General features: G+C 42.8%; 1 long non-coding RNA gene across 1 annotated transcript in view; it reads left to right on the top strand.

Annotated features, from left to right (window-relative positions):
- Nucleotides 1-9,821: 9,821 nt before the first annotated feature.
- LOC121074862 overlaps nucleotides 9,822-22,812 on the top strand; it is a 32,609-nt gene continuing 19,618 nt past the window's right edge. Inside the window, exon 1 of the long non-coding RNA XR_005822576.1 lies at nucleotides 9,822-9,917. This is a non-coding gene — a long non-coding RNA (uncharacterized LOC121074862). The remainder of the gene's footprint in view (nucleotides 9,918-22,812) is intronic.

Genomic DNA, 22,812 nt, shown 5'->3' on the forward strand with positions numbered 1-22,812 from the left:
GAGGGTAGTTTGTATTGATTTAGTCATTGTGTTGGTCTCAGTAACAAACAACCACATAAAACGCAGACTGGAAGAGGAAAAACCTTCCTCAGGTGGAAAAACACATTTATCAGAGTAATGAAACTTTTGATTTGGAGAATCATTTAGAAGAAATACAAAAAGAAAGAAATTTATTGCTTAAATAGAAACCTTTGCAGAGAGGATAGGGAAATACCCACTCAGTTTGTTGTACCCTGTCCTTTCCTAAACAAACTGACCAGGCTAAAATTCCCAACACAGAATGGGAAACATTGCTCTGTATGCACTGTATCAAGTCCCAGTAAATATGTGTTACGTATACAACACTTATCTGAATTCCAAAATAATGCTTTTGTCACAGTTTTAGTTATTACAAATACTAACTCAATTCAATTTATTTATGTGATAAATGATCAAACTATTATGTTTACATATGTAATCAATTATCTGAGAAACAGGACCCATCATCTGTATGGCTGTCACTGAAAGAAAGCAGTTCTGTGGCTGGGAAAACCACATAGTCTGTTCATCTCCATTTACCCGTGGCAGAATGATGCCGTAATCTCAATGCAAGAAGTAGCTCACTATTCAAAGTGACTTTTGAACACTTGAAATGGGTAAGAGCACAGAAATCTCTTCCCTTCTGGCTCCAGTATAAAGACAATTCTTTCAGTCCTGCAGAATTTTTTCCCAGAGAACAAATTTGCTGATGTGCTCAGAGCAGTCATGTAAGAAAAAGGTAATTAAAAAAATGTGAGGATTTCCAGCAAAATATGCAGGCTCCATCACCGAGGAGCCCTTCAGGTTCCTCCTCCCCACAGGGACCAGAGCTGTGCCTGACCGCCGGGCTCCCCACCATGAGCGTGGGCACCGCGGGCGCCTCCACCAGGACACGGGATGGCAGGCAGCAAGCCGCCTCACACAGCCAGAAGGAAGCAATAGCGACAAAAAGCCTAGGGAAAAGTCTTGTGTTACTGCCTTTCATGTCCAAGTTTACAGGCCGGTGCTCTCCATTAAAAAGCAGTGGCAGTTTCAGCTTCCCATCCTTTGATGGTGATTTCTTGAAGCAAGCTGTTGCTGACAAATGAAGCTGTTCCTTAGCTCACATGGCTGTCCCCCTGAACCTTCCCAGCTTCTGCAACTTGGTGTAAAATGTAAGCCAACAGGCAATACCCTGAGACACTCTCACTCATGAGGGAATATTATGGCTGCCATTTATTTGACAGCACTGGGTTCTAGATATCTTTATTTTTTGCCCTTCAGAAGCAGAAATGATGCAGAGAGGCTGTACACCTTATGCAGAAATTCGGGAACTGTAGAAGTGCTCTGCTAAGAATGTCACCTTGCATGACAGCACCATGCGGGAGCTAAGTAACCCAAGCCTTGGGGCCACTTGGTCTGAACCCCAACCCCGAGAGCTCCCAAAGTGAGGGCTGGCTCTCAGCCCAGAGGGAAAGCCTTCCCTTTAACTCAGCCCCTTTTTGATTCGCCACTCTTCGCACTCACTGGTGAGTCACTTCAAACACCCATAACCAAGTGACTCTTTAAGTCCTGGAAACAGCATTTAGTGCTGATTTACAGCTCTCACACTATTAACCACCCAACTGGCACAAACTGAAAAATGGTATTTAAAATGGCTTTTAGACAATGTCTGTGTTACCGATTTCCTCCGCAGTAATGAGATGGATGTGCTTTTGTGCAGCACACAGCTACAGACAGGCAAAGATAATTTTTGAGGCCATGCCATTTTCTTACTGGCATTCATTTGCAATGCTCTTATCATGTGGTAATAGTCATGAAGGACCACAAAACAAGCAAAATAAGACTTACAGTTTGAATGATGTTGGAAATAACTGTATAGACAGTTCCTCCAGAAGAGCAATCTAGTGCTAATTGCCTCAGCCATACGAGAGGAAGCAGAGTCTTGGTTGAAGGCCTGGAATTCTCTTTTTCAGAAGATGCATGGGCCTGGAAACATATTTGTGTTCCTAACTGTAAGCATGTGAATAATCCCATTAGAAAGATTTTGTGACTGGTTTTGTGCTTGAAGTTAAAATCACAGTAAGTGTTTAGAGGATCTGTGCCTAAGGCAGGCGTCAATATTGAAAGAGAAAAGCTCGTTAATACACAACAGCTCCTTCTGCCCTTTTTTAAAAATAATATCATTTTCTGTCATGTCTTTTTTCTGGAAATTGCAAGAACTGAAAAATCAATTTTGTTTTTAATAAATAATTCATTGCACTTCTGATGTTTTATATTTTTTTCTGTGAAATCACTAGAACTGGGAATTTCTCCCTATGCATTTTTTGTCTTTTTGCACAGAGCCCTGATGAGGAATAAATGCTGTAAACAAAAAATTGTTACTGGCCACTGCATTTAAAAATTCAGTTTTGGTAGCCGACTTTGCCTCTTTGTTATCCATTTACAGACTTCTAAGTCATATTTAAATATGCCTGTAGTAGACACTTTAAATGAATCAATAGATTCCTAAAATAAAAGCTACCTTTGTAAGACTTCCAGAATTTTTGAATGCATTGCTTCTATTCAAGCTACTAGCAATAAATATAATATTTATATAAAAATATTGCATGGAACATTAATACTACACCACTAGTAAAAGTGCTTGAAATAATTTATGGCAGATAAACAGCACTTCAGGCATTTTCTTTGGCAGCCTTTAATAAACCATGAACTCTAGGATTTCTGCAAGTCCTCATAGCTCATGTACAATGCTACATAGTGCTGTAGCTCATCCACAATAGACCAGGAAGGTTTCCCCATTCCATGTCTCTTGGGCTGGATGTTTTACCACAGATGAGAGAGGAATAGTTTAAGTAAACAAATTCCAACTGATCACTCATCAGCAGTGTAATCAAGGGTTTGTGGGCACAAATCATTGATCCTGACCCACAGGAGTGCTATCTCGTGTAGGGTTAGCACGGAATCAACAGCCAGCCACTCGCCTGTCAATGTGTTTTCCAGATTTTAAGAATGTAAGTGCTATAATTTCAGGCTAAGGATCATAACCAACAATAATACTTAAAATGTGAATAATGCACAGTGCAAGAAATGCCAATACCCTCACAGTGTCCACCCCCTATCCTGCACAGGATTTGCAGGGAATTACATTTCGCTAGGTGCACAGTGTGGTGGAGGTGGCTGTTGAAAACAGCAAGTGATGCTAATCTGTCTCAGAGAGGAGCTACAGGATGTTTCCTAAAGCCCTGAGCAAAAAGTATATACATTTAATCTAGTTTGCAAGATTTTCTTCATTCAGATCTTTCAAAATGGATAGCGAAGGTGTGGCAGGTATAAAGGGAGGGTAATAACTTCGGTAATTTCTTAGGAAAAGAAGCAACAATTCTACTGTAAACAAATTTCAAGAGAAGCTGCAAACACATCTTTACCATGCAAATCCATGACCTTCCTGGGTTCTCGTCAGAAGCAATCAAGATTTCATTACCAACAACCATTCCCCTCAGCTCCACATAAAATAAATCCAGCCTCTAGGACAAAATGAGAAAGGAACACTGAGAATAATATGATCAAATGTCCCAGAGTGACTACGTTAGAAGGAATGAACTGTCCACATTACAAACCCTTACTTTCAGTCACGAAAAAAATGCCACCAGGATCTGCCAAATACACAGACTCCTCCCCCTTATGTTCACAGACAGTGATGAAAACTGGAAGCCAAGAAACTCATGGAAATTAGTCTCTTTAGCCCTTTCAAAAGGAGTTTTTCTGACAGCTGACAGCAATTGCTGTATTGCCGCCTGGGCACAATACAGCCCTGGCTCCTCAGCCTCTGTCCTACAGACTGTCCGTGTTTTTAGGGCAAGCTCTCCTGAACTGGCTGTAACTTGTGCAGTTGTGGGGTTGTAGTAGGCTACAGTAGCACCATGCTCACATCTGATTAATGCTATTTCCACTAGGAGATGGCTTCTCACTTCTTTATCAATAGGATTAGATGTGTTCTTTTTCTGCCACAGGGTCTCTGGCACAGAGGAGCATGACTACTGGGGATGGTATCCACAACCTCAGGTTCCTGCTCTGAGGCATCCTTTGGAGCCTCCTTTTCTCTGCTGGGTGCATAAGAGGACCTCCAAGGATGAACACTGCTTCCTGCGAGGTGTCACACATCTCCCACACAGTCTCATCAGTGACAGGCTGGCAAACAATATTCAAATATCTCCACGGAGAGGTAGCTACTGATTATCTCCAATGTCTTTGAGTTTTTCTAATTTGCGAAACAGGTGACAGCGCCAACAACTTACTCTTTTATAAGTCAGAAGTGCCCTAATTTTACTTTAAGGCATCTGTCTCCAGAATTTCTAGAGAGGAGAAGTCCAAGAAAGAATTACATTTGTTTCTTTCTTATAGAATTTGCTGGGTAATTCTTTTCTTTCTCAGTACGTACTGTGCTTGCATCTGGTAAGCATTTCTAGATGCCAGTATAATAGAGAGCAGGCATGTGGGAAGGAAGCCGAGTGTGGCTGCTGAAGATACAGATGTGATTTTAAAAACCTTGTGGAAGATGTCACAACTCTAACCATCCTCTGGTCCAAAGGGAATCCAAAACATACACGAGAATTAGTATCTGCTGAAATGATCTTTACCACATAGCTCTAGGGCAGTTAGTAGAGGAACCTGTGAACCTTGACATGCCTTTTGTGATAGAGGCAGGTCATCCTTTTGTGTACTTAAACCACGAAAGTGGGTGTGCAATATGAGATACTTAAAGTTTATGAGGATTATGGTTTAAGAAGAATCCATCTGAGCTGTAAAATGCCATGATGATGCTTGTGGATCAGAAAGTTCCCGACCTGCTCATTCCTGGAGGCTGGAGGAGTGCCCCACTGAAGTGCACTTGCCCTGCTCTCTACTCCCAGTGAGGTTTTTGACCACTGTCAGAAATAGGAAATGAGCTAGAGAGACTTTTGCTGGTTCAGTACAGAACAATAATTCTGATGTTACTAAAAAAAAGTTGGTGTGAGTGTGACTTTTAGAGATGCTAACAATCAAAACCCTGCCTGAAGTCTATGGCAATTGTGGGTGTTCAAATCTTCCAAAAAATCAAACTTTAAGTTTTGTATTTATTGAGACTAACAACCAATTTTGAAATTAACAACCAGTCTGAATATTACCATTGTAAATGGCATGGCATTCTCCTGGCACAGCTCTCCTTTTCACGAAAACCTTAGGAACATCCTATAATTTGTGTTCATTAGAAACTCAGGCTTAAGCAGCACTGCCAGCTCTTGTGATTTTATCAGAAAACTGATGATATTTCATGTTTTGTTTAAGACCTAAAATCTTGGATTGATGATGGAAATCTCAGTTTACACATTTGAAAATGCAATCTGGTTATCATGGCTGTGGAGAAAGCTTGAAAATCTGAATTTTAGGCTCTGTAATCAGAAGACACCACCACCTCTAATCATTAGGTAAAGAAAAAAAAATGAAAAAAGAAAAAAGACTGCAAGCCAATTTCTTACTTTTTGGGAACCTGACTCACAGAATATGAATGCTTTGATTTGGCATTAATGTTTAAATTCAGCTTTGCAAGGCAGTCTTCATGTTAATGTCTAAGTCTTCATATTTTCCATATGAAATTGGCAGGCTTACGCATTTTTAGTGGCTATAGTTTTATGACAATACTTGTTTGTGAAGACCATAAACACAAGTCCTTTCTAGCCATCTTGAACAATTCTTTTTTCTTTTTTTTTTTTTTTGCATTATTTTTGGATTGTGACCTACTTGGATTTCCATGCTGAAGTTGACGGGGCTTTATCAGCACTGCTGATAAAGGTATCTGCACTGCGTTGAGTGCTCTCACATTGGATTCAGAGCAACATGCATCTTCAGCTCTTCTGACTCTCACCCAAGAGCAAACAGTTTCTTGCAGCTTTAAACAAACTGTGGTTGATTCTTGCTGCTGGCAGGATTCAGGAAAACACATTTAGAAAGAAGAGTACAGAGATTTAAACCTTGCTGAGAAATGCCCATCTCAGGTCTCATTGCAGCTGCCCTGGCTTTTGCCTTCAGCTCTCCCCACGTGGCTGCCTTCCCAGCTGCCTGGCGACGTCCTTGTGGTGCACCCACCCTCCTGATGGGACGGGGAGGGCAGGCAGAGCTGGGCATTGAACACATCATGAGCCCCTCTCTCAAACCAGGCTTTTCTGATCCTGTGTTGGATTCACTCTTTGCTCTGCCTTCCTTAGCTGGTTTGGTAGGCATTGAAAGACAATAGGTACTTCAGCATCTATCAAGTACCCACAACATAGTCCAGAGCAAAATTTTTAGGGATGCAATGAATAGATAGTTTGTTGGATTCTCTTGTGATGCTGTGCCAAGGGTTTCTCTTGCATTCTCATCTGCAAAGCTTCTGCAGAAGGCTGCTTTCCCTGGAGCTCCCTAGATATGCCCAGCATTCCAGAAGTTTTCTATGTTTGATATTCATTTTGCTGGGAGAGGAAGTGGGAAAGCTTAGGTACTAGTCCCTACTGTCTTGAGATAGGAAATAAGCTAGTATTTTTTCTCTGACATTTGCTTAAGGCTGCAGAAGAAATTACATGAACACAGTCCTCCGAGGACTGGAGTGGAGAGCTGAGCCTAGTGAGCTTCAGGTCTCTCATCTACGAGAAGAACTGTCTCTAGCAAAGACTCTGCCTGTCACTACGCCTGTGTGCTGAAAGCAGGTGACTTAGCAGGGGTGTGTCGCATGGTGAGTTGGTCATCGAGAGGATGTGACTAGCTACATTCACAACTTTGCAGGTGACAGAAAGACAGCCTCCTAAGGACGATGAAGGCTGAGGACTAGAAATAAGCCTGATGGTTGCCTTGTGTTTCATAGCTTCCAGAAATTACCCACGTTGGGTGCTTCTCTTGGAAGCTCAGTAACCAGAGGCAGACCCTGCCCATCGAAAGCTGCCGGCCCCCCAGGCTGTGAGCCCAGGTGAGGCAGCCTGGCAGAGCTGGGACCGTGCTGTCCTTCCCTGTGTGCCCATGGGAGCACCACCAGGGCCACCGCTCCACAGCCTGGGTATTCCTCATCCCAAAGGCAGGCATTAAATAAACGCCCTACAAAAACACTCTCTCACCAACACGCAATTCTCTTCTCCTGCTCTCCACCTCTGTACACACAGATTTCAATAGATACCAATGACATTTTATGTCAGATTAAAAGATGGGAAAAAATGACAGTGAGAATAATATTGAAACTCATCTCCAGCATGTCTGCGTTACAGAATATTTATCTTTTGGTAACTGCTTATTGGTGCACGAAGAGCGGCTTTCATCTAAAATATAGCTCTGCTCTATCCCCAGCAGAAAATGAATATCTCGTTTAATATCTGCCTTTTTTTTCTCCCCCCTAGAGCAAATGAATGGCCAGTATTAAACTGTCCTGTTTTACATAGTACAGTCCACACAAATAGTTTTGGTGTTTGGTCACAAAAATATTGAGGGGGTGGGAGAGAAGAAGAAGAGTGGAGAGAGATCTGCTCCCCAGGCACCCCTGGATATCAGTCGTTCAGGAAGGCCTAAATGGAGCTCGGTAGGGAAGAACACAAGTAAGCCTCAAAAATGTATAATTTTAAATGTAATTAATACCTTTTAAAAATCTAGTAACCTCAGTGTCAAGCTTTCTGAGGTAAGAAATACATAATAATTGTATCTTGAGTAGTAGTACCCTAAGTAGCTAGAACTGAAATAAAGTAGGTCTGAAAGGAAAGGTTATGTAATAACATAATTGAGAAACACCACTACAATTGCTATTAATAACAGAACAATTGAGAAACACTATGTGGCATTTGTGTGCATTCAAGAACCTTTGATTCACCAGTCCCAGCTGTCTATGGTGAAGTAGGAATTTACCCAATCTCAAGTTATCAGGACCCCATCACTTCATGTCTTCCCATTCCCAGATCTACATGGGGTTCGCTCATCTTTGGGGCAAGGGGAGAACTTGCACATCCTAACCCATAACTCTGCCAAAATCCTGCGATGAGCCCATTGCCGTGAACCAGTAAATAAGGTAATTCTAGAAGCCCAAGTTTGTTTCCGTAGCTACATAACATTACACAAACATTTTGGTTGCAATTTTGTGGCAATGGTTTCACAGTTATTTGATTAAAATACAGTGCTGTGCTGCTTGGAGCCTGGGACTGTCTGATATCGGTGAAAGCTCTTTAGAAGTGCTACAATTTAAAATTACAGCTTACCCTGTTTGAAGGGATATTTTTAGTCTATTTATTCAGAGTATAAATATAGTTCTATACATCACTGGTTTAATGTCCCTCTCTGGAACTGGTCAAAAAGACATTGTACCTAGCACCAAGCAAAGGTCAACAAATGGGTATCTTTTTTTTTTCCCTCTCTCTCTCTTTTTTTTTTTTTTTAAAGCAGAATTAAGTGCTTTAGAAAACAAAATATCTTGTCAGCAAAGGCTGCACGTCTAACCCCTTTACTGCAGTGACCTACTTATAGGAAATACTCCTATTGAAAAAGGCTTTTCCAAGACATAGCATTTCAAGCAAAAATATATCTAAAATTAGGTGGAAAGTGTTTAAGGGATCCCTGAGCAAAGATAATCGAAAGAATAAAAGGCGAGAGCAGGGAAATGGTGATGAATCACCGTGTAGTCAGGAGGAGTGATGTAGTGCATATTTCTATGAATGGCCATTCTCTGGCTCTATTATCAACAGCTTCATGAGTTATTTATTTCTGGTTATTTGTTTGGGTGTCAGGGGGATGTTTGTGTCTGCAAATCCCTAGAAACCAAAGTTTTATGTGCATACAAAAGGCACAGCAGTGACAGTGCAGGCAACCCTGTCCTTGCTCAGCTGTTGCCCTTGCCCTTGACCTAAAGGGAACCTCCCTTCCACACAATAACCCCACAGCATATATTTGGTTTCTGCATTAATGTAGCTCTGGGCGTTTCTCGAGCTGGGTTTGCTAGTTGTACTGAACTGTGACAAATTCTTTGAAGAGCAGTAGGGTTGGGTTGATTTCAGGTTTGATTTGTGCTGGGGGAATGCAGAAAAAGGTTGAATTTCTTCTGATAAGTGGCCTCTCCTCAACATGTCGCTCTTCCAGTGGGGGCCTACCTGAGTCCTGCCATAACTTGCACACCTGAGCAGGTAGGAAAGACCACAAGGATTAAGTGGGCTCTGCAGTTCTCTTCCCAGTAGAGTTCCTACCAGAAAAACAAAACAAAACAAAACAAAAAACACTATCAGATCCACTTCTGGGTGGTGTTTCTCATCATCTCACATTTAGGAGGCACAAAAGTCTAGCATCCTTCATATTATGGACTGTGCACTGAAATGTGCATGGGGTGGGATGTTTTTTATGCCCCTTTGTTGAGGTGAGGTGACAGTTAATTTCTGGAGGTGAGTGACACTGGGTAGAGGAGGTTGGGGGTCCAGAAGCTGAGCAAAGATGAGATTTCTGCATATGCAGAAGACGACTTGGGTCCAGGAACTACAACACAGGCAGACAGGTGTACATCATGGGACCACCCTGAGAAATTCATGTTACTTCTAGGGACACATATCTATCAACGTCCATAACAGCTATTTATGCTCAATCTCTTTATATTTTTAATACTTGATTTTGGGGGTGATCTTTTTACTAGTAGCATACAACAAATAAATACTTTAGGTGAGATGGGGCCGGGTTTCAGTGAGGAATATTACGTATTTGTGTGCGTGTTTTTCTTTATTTTTCAGTTTTGACTATACATTTGCAAAATTCTCCCCAAAAATCACTCACCAGAGAGTCAGGAGGGACTTTGCAAGACATCTGAGTCCTATTTCCAGTTTGCTATAAGGTCCTGCAAGCCTGGGCACGTACCGTGATCTTTGTATGTCCCACTTCTTCTTTTCGAGAGTCTGGTGAATCTCCCTGTCTCATATTTGCAATCTGGGGCTACATTCTTAACATTTTACATATCACTCAGATGCTGGTGAGACTGAGCAGTAGAATTATAAAAATAATACACATATTACAAAAGGATCAGATGAGTTAAATCCTTACTTCATTACCTGACCTTCCTTTTATTCCATTATTTATTCTCTCCATTTCAAAAAATGGAGATTTCCACTTTCCCTCTGCTACTAAAATGCAAGGGGTGACCGGGAGAGCTGTTCTGCTCCCCAGGCTGCGGCACAGAGGGCTGGATCGCCCGCTCCGCACTCGCCTGGTGTGTGGAATACATATCCACATCCACGTCAAAGGGAGTTCCTCCCGCAGAACAAAGGTGGAATGCACAAGCGGGAATGCGTGGGGCGCCGCCGAAAAAAGGGGGCTGCTCCCGTTGGGCAGATGAAGAGAAAATACTGTCTCCACTGCAGGCAGGAGAATGGTGCGAGGCATATGGCTTTCCTGGTACTTTTTATCTCATTGTAAAGGAAGCAGTGAAAAACCCCAAACAATCCCATAGCGTAACAAATAAAAATATCGGGGAAGTCATTTCCCACTCCTGCAAGGCACACAGGAGCCCCAAGAGCAGGACATTCATTTCTGTGCTGCTTGTTCAGTTTTGCATCCCCTGAGCACTCTGAATCAAATTTCCAGTATCTGCACACTGTAACTGGGCTCCCCCTGTACACACCCTGCAGTTCTCCCAGCACAAACCTCTGAGTTTCCGAGTGCAGACAGCCCTTTCTGAACTCTGGGTGGATTTTATTGTGTTCTCAGCCACCAGCTTCCAGCTGTCCTTTTTCATTCCTTTATGAATGGTTATGGACATAATGAGAAGTATATACCTTAACATGGACATTCACAAAGCCACACGAACCGTATTGCTTAGTAAGAGAAGTAAAACTTGTTCACTCTTTCTCTCAGTGCTTTTGTGTTTTTAATTGCTACTAGGTTAAACGCAGATTTTCATGAATATTTTTTTATATATTTTGAAGTCTTCGGACTACATACAGTAGTCCGCATCCTAGTCCGCTGAGAAAAATGCCACTTCTTATTTAAAGGGCAGAAACGAAACAGACAGATGACAAGATGATCACTGTCTAACATATCACCTACCCCACAACAAGGATTGCACCTGGAAAGTGTTTATTACAGCCAGAAAGACAGCCCTCCCTTAGATATTTTAGGATGTGACTCATGATAATGACTAATAGAAAGTTACTTTACTCATAAATCTGCTCTGTCCTGTATCCATCTGTTATTCTTGTTCTTACAAAAGGCAAAACAATTTGGCAGAATGTTTTTACACAGATATAATACATTTACATGATTGACTCTCCATTGCTGCTGGAAAAGCAAGCCATTGTGGCACAAGATACGCTGTAGGAATTCCTTTATGGATAACATTTTTGCACTGGCAGTTCCAGGTGAGCCATCTAGAGGCAAAAGCAAGATTGTCTTAAGAATACTCTACACTAGGAGTGTAATGAATTCCTCTCAAATAAATATCCTAAAAAAACTCATAGCATCATATGCACCAAGAGCTGAGAGATTGCCATCTGTTAAATTCATAAACCTTTTAAATGCTTTAATTTCCTGTATGCTCACACTATGAGTTTAACAGTTTCCTCTGCTTTTAAAAATGATTTCTGAGAGTGGTTTGGATTGTTTTATGCTAATGTAGTATCAAGAAAAGCCTATATTAATTATAATAAATAATATACTAATTAAAGGAGAGAGCGTAGAGTTAAAGAAAAACTTGGAATCTCTTCCTGCTCTTGACTCACTGTGTGACGCTGGGCTATTCTCTTAATTGGAGTCAGTTTTACCACCCATAAAGTAGGACTCATGATTTTATTATCTTTATAAAGCACTTTATGGTCTTGGAAGAGACACCAAAACACTACAATAAAGATACACACAGAGTAAATACACGGGTTGGCCATGTTTTGCCTTTGTTTCCCTCTTGCTTGGTCCTATTAAAATCCGAACTACGCGGTGCATAAAGCAGAGCGCAGCCAACAACCACCTTTGCACTTCGCAGCAGCACAACACAGCTAAAGGAGGATGAAAGTCACCAACCTAAAACACACCTGGGGTGGTCTGGGAGCAGGGGTGCTCCTGGTGCACCCTGTGGGAGAGTTAGAGTGGGTAGCCATCAAAGGCTTATTTACCATTAGAACTGGTAAATTCCTTTGCAAATGTTTCTATTCGCACAAGACTTCCCCGTGCCATCTTACTGAAACCACTGAAATACAAGACTTTCTTCTCAACATGCTGGCTAAAGCAATGCAGTTGGAAGCCTGACCTCTGCTGCAGAGCTCGCAGCTGATTACACGGAGCGACGTCGGCGGGGCTCCTGGGCTGTGAAGCAGGAGGTACAGCAACAACCCCAGGGGCGCCAAGTCCCAAATCCAGCTCAGACTGCCCCAGTTTAGCAATTGCTGGTGTCCAGTGCAGCCACAGCTACACCAACTGCTAAAAGTAGACGCGGATGCTATGCCTTCATACCAATTACAACAATTGCAATGGGAAACAGAAGTGAAAAACCTCACTTAGGGGCACTGTTCCAAGCCCACACATGGGTGTCTCTGCTGCACACATGCGATCACCCTCTGGAGCTGGCAGGGCTGTTCCCGGACTATCAACAGGCCTGAATGACTGTTTAAAAAACACTGTGTGAAGCCCGGGCTGTAATCTGTCTGCCATTTAACCTTTCCCTGTAGCATAAAATGTGAAAACTGCATCAGCATATGTCAGGCAGATCACACACTGCGTGTGAGCACTGGCGTGTGATGTTGACCCACCGTAGGCCGATGTCGTCCACATGGTGGGTAGGAGCCATTGGTGGGTAGGCCGTTGTGGGTAGGAGCCTTGGGAAAGCAAGGAAGGACGGGGAGAAGGAACAGGCTGGTGATCTCTCCCTTCCCCAAATTCACAGGGCATGTTGGGATAGCCACTCTGGGAAAACACTGTGTTCTTGTCAAAAAAAATGAAATGGGTAAGGGCAAGGAGCCAACGGAGTGATGGTTCCCAGTGGGAGCCAGAATGAAACAGAAAATGGCTTCTGGCCTGGAAATGTAGGCTTCTCACGTGGCGTGACTCTGTGTGTGGAAGGGGTGGGTGGGATGCACAGACAAGGGTGAAAAATGTGCTTCAGCCCGTGAGCGGGTCACCGCTTTGTGCCGTACAGAGTCAGGATACGAGGGCACCTAGATTTCTGCCTGACCTCCTTCACGAGAGCTTGTGTTTTACTGGGGCTCCTAGGGACAGGGCTGCCTGACTTCGGAGACTCACTCTCTCGGCTCCTAGGAGCGTGCTTATTCTGCCCCCACGTCTGTTCCTCTCTGCACTGCCGGCTTTGGAGAGCCATGGGCAGCCCCTGGAGCTCGTGGCATCCTCCAGGTGCACACTGCTATCTCCTGTGGAAGCGGCCAGCTGGGCCGCCGGCCCCACTCCATTCAGACAGCTGTGGTCTCCTGTGGTTTCTGTCTCTGACCCAACATCTTCCGTGCTCGATGATACATTTGAACAGTTCCTCCTTCACCCTTTTCTTTGGGGAATTACAGAGGATTTTTTTAACCGTTTAAACAGTGCCAATAATTGTCCTCATGTAGTTGGAGATACCTGGTGTCCACCTAATAGCACATAAAAACATTCACCAACTTCCCACGGACACCAGCAGGGTAAGCCTCGTGTATATATCACAGACACTTATTCAGACAGAATAAATAAATTCCATCCTACAGCTGTTTCCTAGGTAACTGAACCAGGACCACAGCAACAGACTGTGCACAGCGTAAAGCAGCTGAACAACAAACTGCAGCATTTCTTCCTGGCTCCAAACTTTTGATTATGTGGGGCTACAAATATGATAGAAATAAAAATGTTTCAAGGATGAAATATGCAAGCAGAAATTCTGTACTCGTTCTCACATAGCCAAAACACGTGATATCGAGCGTCATGTGAGATATCGCTTCTATAATCCACTTGGAGCTACCTTGCCTATGCTCGGATGTCAGCCAGTGCCTGATCCTCTGGAAAGCCTCAGAGAGCAGTCACCAAAATCCCAGCTGTGAAATCTAACCACCCCAGACAAATAGGCTTAACGTGTGTGCTCAGCAGAAGTCAATGCTGTACAAGGGACTGGTGAAAGTTGTGGTCTTCTCATCAAGGGTCCCCTGCCATCAACAAGCCGGAAGGTTCCAGCAGATGGTGCCACCTTGCATCAGCAAGGTGCAAACAAAACTTTTCCTTAGAGGAAATGTCTGCACCCGCAATGCAGACATGCTGCAGGAATATGCAATCAGATCCTTTGAAATCCTGCTCTGCCTTATTTTGTGCATGACACTGACTGCCATCGTGGCTTGTTTATTTTTTCTAATCCCATACTTCTTACCAACGTGACTATCTGTGCTTTCAGTAAACTTCAGAGTCTGTTTCTGTGGGACATAACCCCTTTTTTAAGCACTTGCAACTCCACTGAATTAACTACACTCGGTAATGGCTGATTTTCTTGTGCCTTGCTTCTTTTTGCTGCCCAGAGCAGCCTGGGCATGTTAGCACACTGGGCTCATTCCCGAGTCCATGTGCTGACTGCCTCCCCAGGGGCAGAGGCAGAGCCTTGGGCTGAGCACTCCTCTCCTGGGCCTACCAGGAAGGGGCAGCAGCTTGTGCAAAGGGCTCTGCTGCCACACTGGGGAGTTAGGGAAGAAAAATAAATCCCCATGATCCTTGGCAGGGAAATAGGCAGGTGCAACTTTGCATTTGCAATGCAAACAAAGGGAGAGCAGTTGTGAAAAATCTATGTAGACGGACTATCTGTGTAGACAAAATCTACGTAGACAGACAAAGGTAAAATTATTTGGCTTCCCACAGTGCAAAAACCTGAAATACTTTCTGTTAGGACGTTGCATTCAGCTAGGAAAATTAGAGAAAATAGATGACACTGGATATACCCTCATTTAATCTATGGAAAGTAATATGCGAGTCATCAGCTGGGAAGCGATGCTTGTTTGTGACACCCTAGTAATTCTCTCAAACGCATATTGCGCTAGTTGAAATAAATGTGTTTGTTTGTTGGGCACAGCTACGGAACAGCATCTCTGCCTTGTGAAGTAGCACCTTTCTGTGGATTAGAATCACTATAAATGTGCTTCTCTAATGAAAGATAGCCTGATGAACAAATATTTAAGCAAACTGTTTTCTGTTAGCTATAGGGCCATGGAAAGGCAAATATAGTTTCTCATCATGAGAACTGAGCTGGTCTAGTTTTCAGCTCCTAAGTGAATGTCAATCAAACACTGAAGAATCAATAAACATAGTAATTTTGGTTAAAAATAAAAAACTGCCTTCTTCAGTTGTACTAATATATCTAGCTACTTTTTAAAAGACACAAAATGTGTATGCCAACGTGGGGAAGGAAAGTTTTTAAGTAGTAACACCAAGGCAAACTCGTATTCCTGTGTAAAAGGGTCAGAGGATCATAAATACCATTGGGGAAAGAGAGGCCTTCTGTTTTCATGATGAATTACATGCAATTTTTAGAAGAGGAATTAGAATATGTGCTTATCCACCCAGAAACTGGAGTTCACAGACTGGATTTCAGGAAATGTGGTGCCAGCTTTTCCCTGAGCTACATTTGTGTGGTCCCACTGAATATAATGGGGTTATATGAGGTGAAAGTCTATGCAAAAATGGGATCAGCCAGACTCTCCAGAGGTATGCAGAAACTGTAGGGCCTGAGTCTGATCTCTTTGGCAGTGATTTGAATTTCATTTATAGTAAAGTCTATTGATTTCAGTGGATGAACCGTGAATGTATACCTCTATGTAAATGTAGCCAGAGTCAGATCACACACAGCTATATCTGGCCCTGCACATATGAAACAGAGTCAGCTTCTGATAATATGGGTTCAATGCTTCTGGTCTGTTTGACTTCTATATGCAAATTCTCAGTCTGCAGGGAAGCAAACTCCCATGTCATCTGCTACCTGTTTCAACTCAGCAACTCTTTGAAAATTGCTTATTCTGCCACCTTGCATTTTACCAGTAAACAGGGCACGCAATAGTTACTCTTAATGTACAGATCCAAATATATCAAGGACAATTAAATCTTCACCTGAACTTCAACTAGAAGATCCTTAGATGACAGGAAAAAAAGCTTAGATCTCCCATTAGATGGCTGGTCAGAAGCAAAAATTTAAACACCACCAAACAGCAAACACCCTTTGTCACCAAAAATCAGAGATCTCATTTTGAATCCACACACGTTTTTCAAGCAGTAAATCATGTAGTTGCTGTAGTCACTTGCCTGAATGTACTTATTTTAAAATCTGATCACTGACTTAAAACTACGACTAGGACCATCACCACTGGCTGCAAGGCATAGCCTTTCTTTAAAGCTGTGCACTACCTTATGGTCCTGTGAATACAGCAGGCCCTAAAATCCTGATACTATTCATATTTCATCCCGCTAGGAAAAACAGACATTCTCCTGGGGTGAAGCTCTTTAATAAGCATGGTAGCTTGAGGATTTTGCCACCCAGACAACTTTCCCCTGGGTAACGGGGAAGCACCTGAGGGCCAGGATGGACCCCAGCTCACAGAAGCACTTGACTTTCGGCTGCAGCATAGCTGGCAGGCACCAGGACACGGCTGGCTGGCACCTGTGGCACTGGCCTTTCAGATGCAAGGCTGCCTACTTTGCTCTGACATTAAAAAGCTAGGGATGTGTCTCTTCTGAAGACATTATCCATTATCAATGCCCGTTACCACCTAACGTGAACAGAAAGCTGCAGCCTGCCAGGGGAGAGCAGCTGATCTGCAGGCTGGCTGTCTCACATGGGAAGCTGCCTCCAAATGCATTTTGCTCTCTTCTTGCTGGGTAGTCTTATTCCTTCCCAAACGTGTTTCAAAAGCAGCCTGCAGAATTGCTAAACCAATAAATCACAGAACTGGATGGCCTGAATGTGAAAATATGGAAGTGAATTTAAAAACAGACAAGAGAACCCTAAGGGCCAGGCTCGTTGCCATCCTCTTGATGGACTCCAGGAGAAGCATCTGTTCACGCCGCCTGATGACCTGGCTCATCCAATTTGTTGCGAAGTGCAAATAAAGGTACAAGAAAACGGTACTACAGCTAAGTTTTAGACCAGAGATAAGACCACAGTCATGAGTAAACCTATGCATACACCTCTAATTCTGTGATACAAGCTGCATATATCCTAGAGGGTATAAGATGACATATATCCATAACTTGGCTTACATTTTCCATTCAACCTTCTTTCTCCCACACCTGTAATTAATGCTAAACTGAAGAAAGCTTTGTCTCTGCCTCCTACATCTACCAGGCTGCTCCTATCTCAGAATTTATACTGGTGGCTCTCCTTCTTTGGTTCTGGACTTTATTTCAAATGAGTTCACTACTGTCCCAAAGGGCTTGTGGAAAGACCATAGGTTGGTTTGAACCACCTATCCCTTTTAACTAATGCAGACCGCTGTGAAAAGTTCATCTTTCCCATATATCTGTGGGATATGATACGTCCCACAGGTAGTTCTGTGTTTAGTACCTCAGGATGTGTTTAGTACATCAGGCTCAGCGCAGAGTCTACGGGACATCACGTAAGGTACCCAGGCTCATCCTTTCTTCCCATTAGCTCTGGGAACCTGGCAGATTTTTTGTCCTTTCACTTTTAGTTGCCTGTTGATTTGTTTCAGTCATTCTGTTGTAGTTCCCTCCTAGCCTAGCAGACTTTTTAAATATAAGAGTGAACTGAAAATATAAATCAGAAGAAAGGCATTCAGCTTTAAGTTCACAAGCTGCACCATTTATGCACATACTTAGGAAGTACAGAATGGATACCAACTGAAAGGAAGCAAGCTCCAAGTAATTAACCTCAAATACTGTAATTATCAGTGTGGTTTTTTTTTTCCCCAGACTCTTAAGAAATCACTTCAATGACTGTTTTGTTATTATGGAAACCACTTAATACGAAACACCTCACGTTAGAAATGTTAATAGCAGAAGAGCTTATGTAATCACAGGTCTCCTAGTGATGGGTCAATAAAAGTGGTGTAACTGGCATGCAGCCAGCAGCTTGTTTCTTTTTTTTTTTTTTTGGTGTTTGGTTGTTTGTTGTTGTTTTGTTGCTTGGTTTTTAGAGCTATTTCTGGCAGAATCTGGTATAGTTATAAATTTCGTTTTAATATAGAATTCAATGGAAAAACAACGGTGTGTTTTCCTTAGGTTTACACTGTGCAGTATTTCCTGACTGAAGGAACAGTTGGGTTTGGTTGCAAATACAAGGCTCATAATGTGCCAGCTGCACAGACAAGACAAAATTGCCCTCAATTCTCACTCCAGCATACACTTTAACTTTGTAGGAATGCCTGGCAGTTCATACACAACACTTAGTTTACGTGACTCTCGTTCTTCCCTGTTCCTTTCGTCCTTTTCCTTGATCCACCTCAAAAACCACTTTCAATGAAACTAAGGTAAGGCAAAATTTAGTTTAAATGACTAATGCTATTACCCAAATTGCCGTTACATTGTTGGAAGGTCAGTGAACCATTCTGCTGGACCGGGCTTTCAAGTCTTTAAAGAAAACTAGTGAGATTTAGATGCTGCGAGCACAATGCTGACATTTTACTTGTCTCCGGCTATAAGAGACTGCTCTCTGGCTGGGGATAATCCATTTCCACAGAGGGGGCATTAGACATCAGGCCTTTTTGGTATGGATAGACCAATGCAGTGAGCTGGATCAATGCTTCAGGGACCACTTCATAGCAGGTACTCTGTTTGCCTCGCTGGTGTGTAGGCTTTCAAAGATAATGAATGAGATGAAATTAAAAAATATAAATAAACATTGGAGTCTGTTAGAAATATACTTAGCAGATGACACGAAAGATTATACAGGCAGGACGTGTCTGTTATGCTTGTGTGATGGTATGAACAGTGGTATCTCCATTTTGACATTCAAGGGTGAAAATAAAAGGCAAAGAACACTCAGTGTTTGCCTTACAGTGGTAAATCACGTTTGTAGGACATGGATTATATTTCCTAGGCTAAGTTCTTTATTCTTTATGGTTATTCACAAGTATCTGAAGGTTCCCAGTGAGGAAAGAAAATGTCCTGCACCCCTCAAGGTTACCAAAACCTAAAGATCCTCCTTACTTTTTGAAGAAGTAGAAGAGGATGTGTTGGTTCCACCTTGGCGTACTGGGAGTCTTCAGCTACCACTCCAGAAACATCTGTGTTCTTAATTCTCTGTGCCCCGGGCTGAGAAATGCCTTTTCCTCTTGCATTATATAATCATTAATAGCAATCGTTTAATTAATTTATTGTAATGACAAGCAACCCTGACATTGAACCCACCAGGGAACTGTACAAGCAATTAAAAATACAATCCTGCAGAAGGCATCACAAAACTGATAACATAAAATGAAATAAGTTATTAAAGTGCCACTTAGAAGTCTTATGAACCTATAAATATAAAGTGCTGAAATATATGAAGTTATTTCTCCCAAATGTAAACAGTTAGTGCTGAGATATGCCAAAAAAGAAAGGGTATATAGCAGGAAGCAGGGGACACTGTTTTCACTCTATAGGTCTGTTTGCAAAATAGATTATGCAGAAAAGTTTCACATGCAAATAACAAGAAATTCTTTGCCCTCATGGGCTGTGTATTCCTGGGGTTGAGGTCATGTGTCCCTACTTTGATTTTTCTGGACCCAGAGTATTGTACTGTAATTGCTGATTCTGCAATGAAAACGCTAACAATATTGTTAACTGATTTCCCATCCCAATTTCTGTTGGTCATACAGTAGTTTTTCCACCTCCAGGATTACATTACCTACCAACACAACCACAAATGCCCTGGAAAAGAAGGGAATGTTATTGCATTGCTTTAGGCCATGTCTACATTGGGTTGTTGAACCACTTTAACTGTGGTTAGCTTGCATTAAAGTAGCTGGTGCATACATCAGACTGGTTTTCAACGTGATTTAGTACCTTAGGCTGCACTAAGCATCTCTCCTTGGAGCAGCCACTAATCCATTCTGCAGGGAGCCTGTTCCCTGCAGAGTTCCTGTGACCCTAGCTGTCCTGCTGCCAGAAGCCCTTTACTTAGTAACTTCTCCTGTCCTAGGCTGCCTTGATATTTCAGTGTCTCCAGTGTGTTGAGGTTGCCTTGGACAGATGCACTTTTTCTGTTTAAGTACCAGCAGCCCTGCAGACATTAACATATCTAGCTTATGCATCAGCTCTAAGACACATGTATCTCTCTCCAGGTTTCTTCACGGATCCAAGCGTAATTCTCAGGCCTGACTGCTCTTGCCAAACACACAATTCAGCCTCACCACAGTAAGATATCCCACAATTTAGATACTTTCACAAAATTGCTAGATCAGAAAGGCAAAAGGATGAACAAAGCTTGACTCAAGACTGAGTCAAAGCAAAGGACTCTGGTGAAAGTGCCTTAGTAGAAAAGGCTATGATGGAAACAGAAGCAAAGCTCCTGGACACATGATGACAACTGTATTCTCGTACTCCGGACAAAGACAAAACTAACACAGTGCATATTTTATGCAGCAGCATTGTGATAAGTACCCATGATTGAACTCTGTGAAACCACCAAGAGCACCCAGCACCCCATGCATACATGAGGTCTGACCCGGAGGAGAATTACAGGGTGGCTGAGACTTGGCATATGTGGTGGAGACACGGAGAGCCCCAGAAGGACAGCTTCACTGACTCATAAACTCAATGGACAGTTAAACACTGCTGGGACTCACCAAAAAGTGTGATGCTACATCATTAAATAAGTACTTACACTGATTTCAATGTGTTTTGTGTTTGTTTTTCACAGTTTTCTTCACCGTCTCTCCTCTGCCCCAAGGACTGGGTCCTTCCTCCTCACAAATCCTATTACTGCATTAAATACACTGATACTTCAAATTTCTGGTTTAGGAACATATTTTTGTATTTGTATTTAGGGCTTCATCCTCCTCCTGCAACACATTACGATGTCTCTGAGAGGGGTAAGGCTGCACAGAAGCAAGAGTTCTGGGCAGGACGTGGCCCACCGCACCACCCTTGGTCCAGCTGATGACAAAGCCCATACCCTGCACAGCAGCTGGGGCTGAATTGCCACCCCAGCAGAGGAGATGATGCTGTCTTAGGAGCAGCCATGGAGACCATGGGTTTGTGACAGGAGAGGAGAAGAAAGGAGAACAAAGCCAGAATCCTCTCTGCCTCTCTCAAAGCAGGAGGGTGAGTGCACAGCGGGGATACACACCACACCACATCCCTTTCTGAGCCCAGCCATGTCGTTATGGCCCATGGCCTCTAGATGAGGAACACAGCCCTGAAAAGATGCTGTCTTCACTACAGTCGAGCTCTTCAAGAACTGGAAGACCTATGCAAGCTCTGAGGTTTTAATTCCTCCTTGCCAGTGTGCGTGATCATTGTATCTTAATGCTTTGGCTGTTTGTCATTCAAGTCCTTTTGGGATAGGCAGTCCAAATATAACAAGGCAGTTTTTGCACTCATAACTGGGGTAAAGCACTGCCAAAGCCTGACAGTAGACTGACACGAAGTCTACTGACAGTCAACAGTTACACCCAAGAGGGGCTGGTTCTAGTCTCATTAAAAATATCAACTGTAGGATTACTTCTGCAAGTCCCTATGTAAAGACAGAGGTGCAAAGGGTGTTCATCACCCCATTTGGTGACTGTGAGCTTGCCACACTGAAGTCTTTGGGATGACACTCTTACTCTAGTAAACGCAGAACCAGGACCCCCTGTTTGGTCTTCTCTGGCAGAGAAATAGATTGAAGTTAGAGTTTCAGACAGGGAAATGGCCAGCAAAGCCTAGTAAGCCCTTGATTAAAACTTGAATTAAAACTTTCTCAACATCCACATTTCAGATAGAAAGAAGAGCTCTTGATTCTCACTTCAATAGTTTCAAGCCAGAAAACTCTCTTCCTTTCTAGATACAATAGAAGGTAGTAAATTTCATTTGTTCCAACCTCTTGTACAAATAAAGGAAGGCTATAACTCCTGAGCAAATGAATAGAATCTATGACAGTGTTGCCCTTGTATTTCTCTTTTATGCTGCAAGTTCTTTCCTTTAGTCTTGAATTAGCTGTGAGCAAAGGGAGAGAAGAGAGATATAATCTTCAGACCTCTGTATACGAAGGTATGAATATTAGTGGTTACTGGCTTATTTGCCCGATGACAAACATCTAGTGCCAGCTGGGTACCCAGAGCAGCCTGCCTGGCCTCCACAGTGCTACTCCAGAAAGCTGCAGGTCGGCCCGAGATGTTCCAGTGCATCTCCTCTCCATTCTTAACAAGCAAACATCTCAAGCAGCCCTGGGTGCTTTCCTTTGTTCAAGGTACCTAAATCAACCCTGCTGCTGCTTCCATAATTCTTAATTTCTAAGACAAGCTATTCATCAGTACACAGGAGCACAGCCTCATGTCTTGCATTGCACAAGTGAAAAACTCGTCCTGAATAGAACTACCAGCTATGTGTAAATACAGGTCCCTCTTATACCCCGACGCTCCAGCTTCTGCTGTACGTTTTGATCCTTGCTGTGAGACAGCACTGAACGATTCAGGTTCTGACTGGCCACCTCTAACACTGCCTTTGTGTTAGAAAAGGCCAAGTGCTGATTTCACATAAGAAATTAATTAAGCTTTGAACAAGCTAGTGTCATGGTATTTGATATCTTACACATGTCAATACCAAAACGCAGAACCACTTCGACTTAGCATAAAATTCTGCAACCAGATCTGGGTACCACTGAACCAAATGGCAAGACTCCCACCAGGCTTCACTGAGCCCAGGGCTTGCCCTACACTG

The sequence above is a fragment of the Cygnus olor genome, chromosome 9 (assembly GCF_009769625.2).
Source record: "Cygnus olor isolate bCygOlo1 chromosome 9, bCygOlo1.pri.v2, whole genome shotgun sequence".
Taxonomy (NCBI): domain Eukaryota; kingdom Metazoa; phylum Chordata; class Aves; order Anseriformes; family Anatidae; genus Cygnus; species Cygnus olor.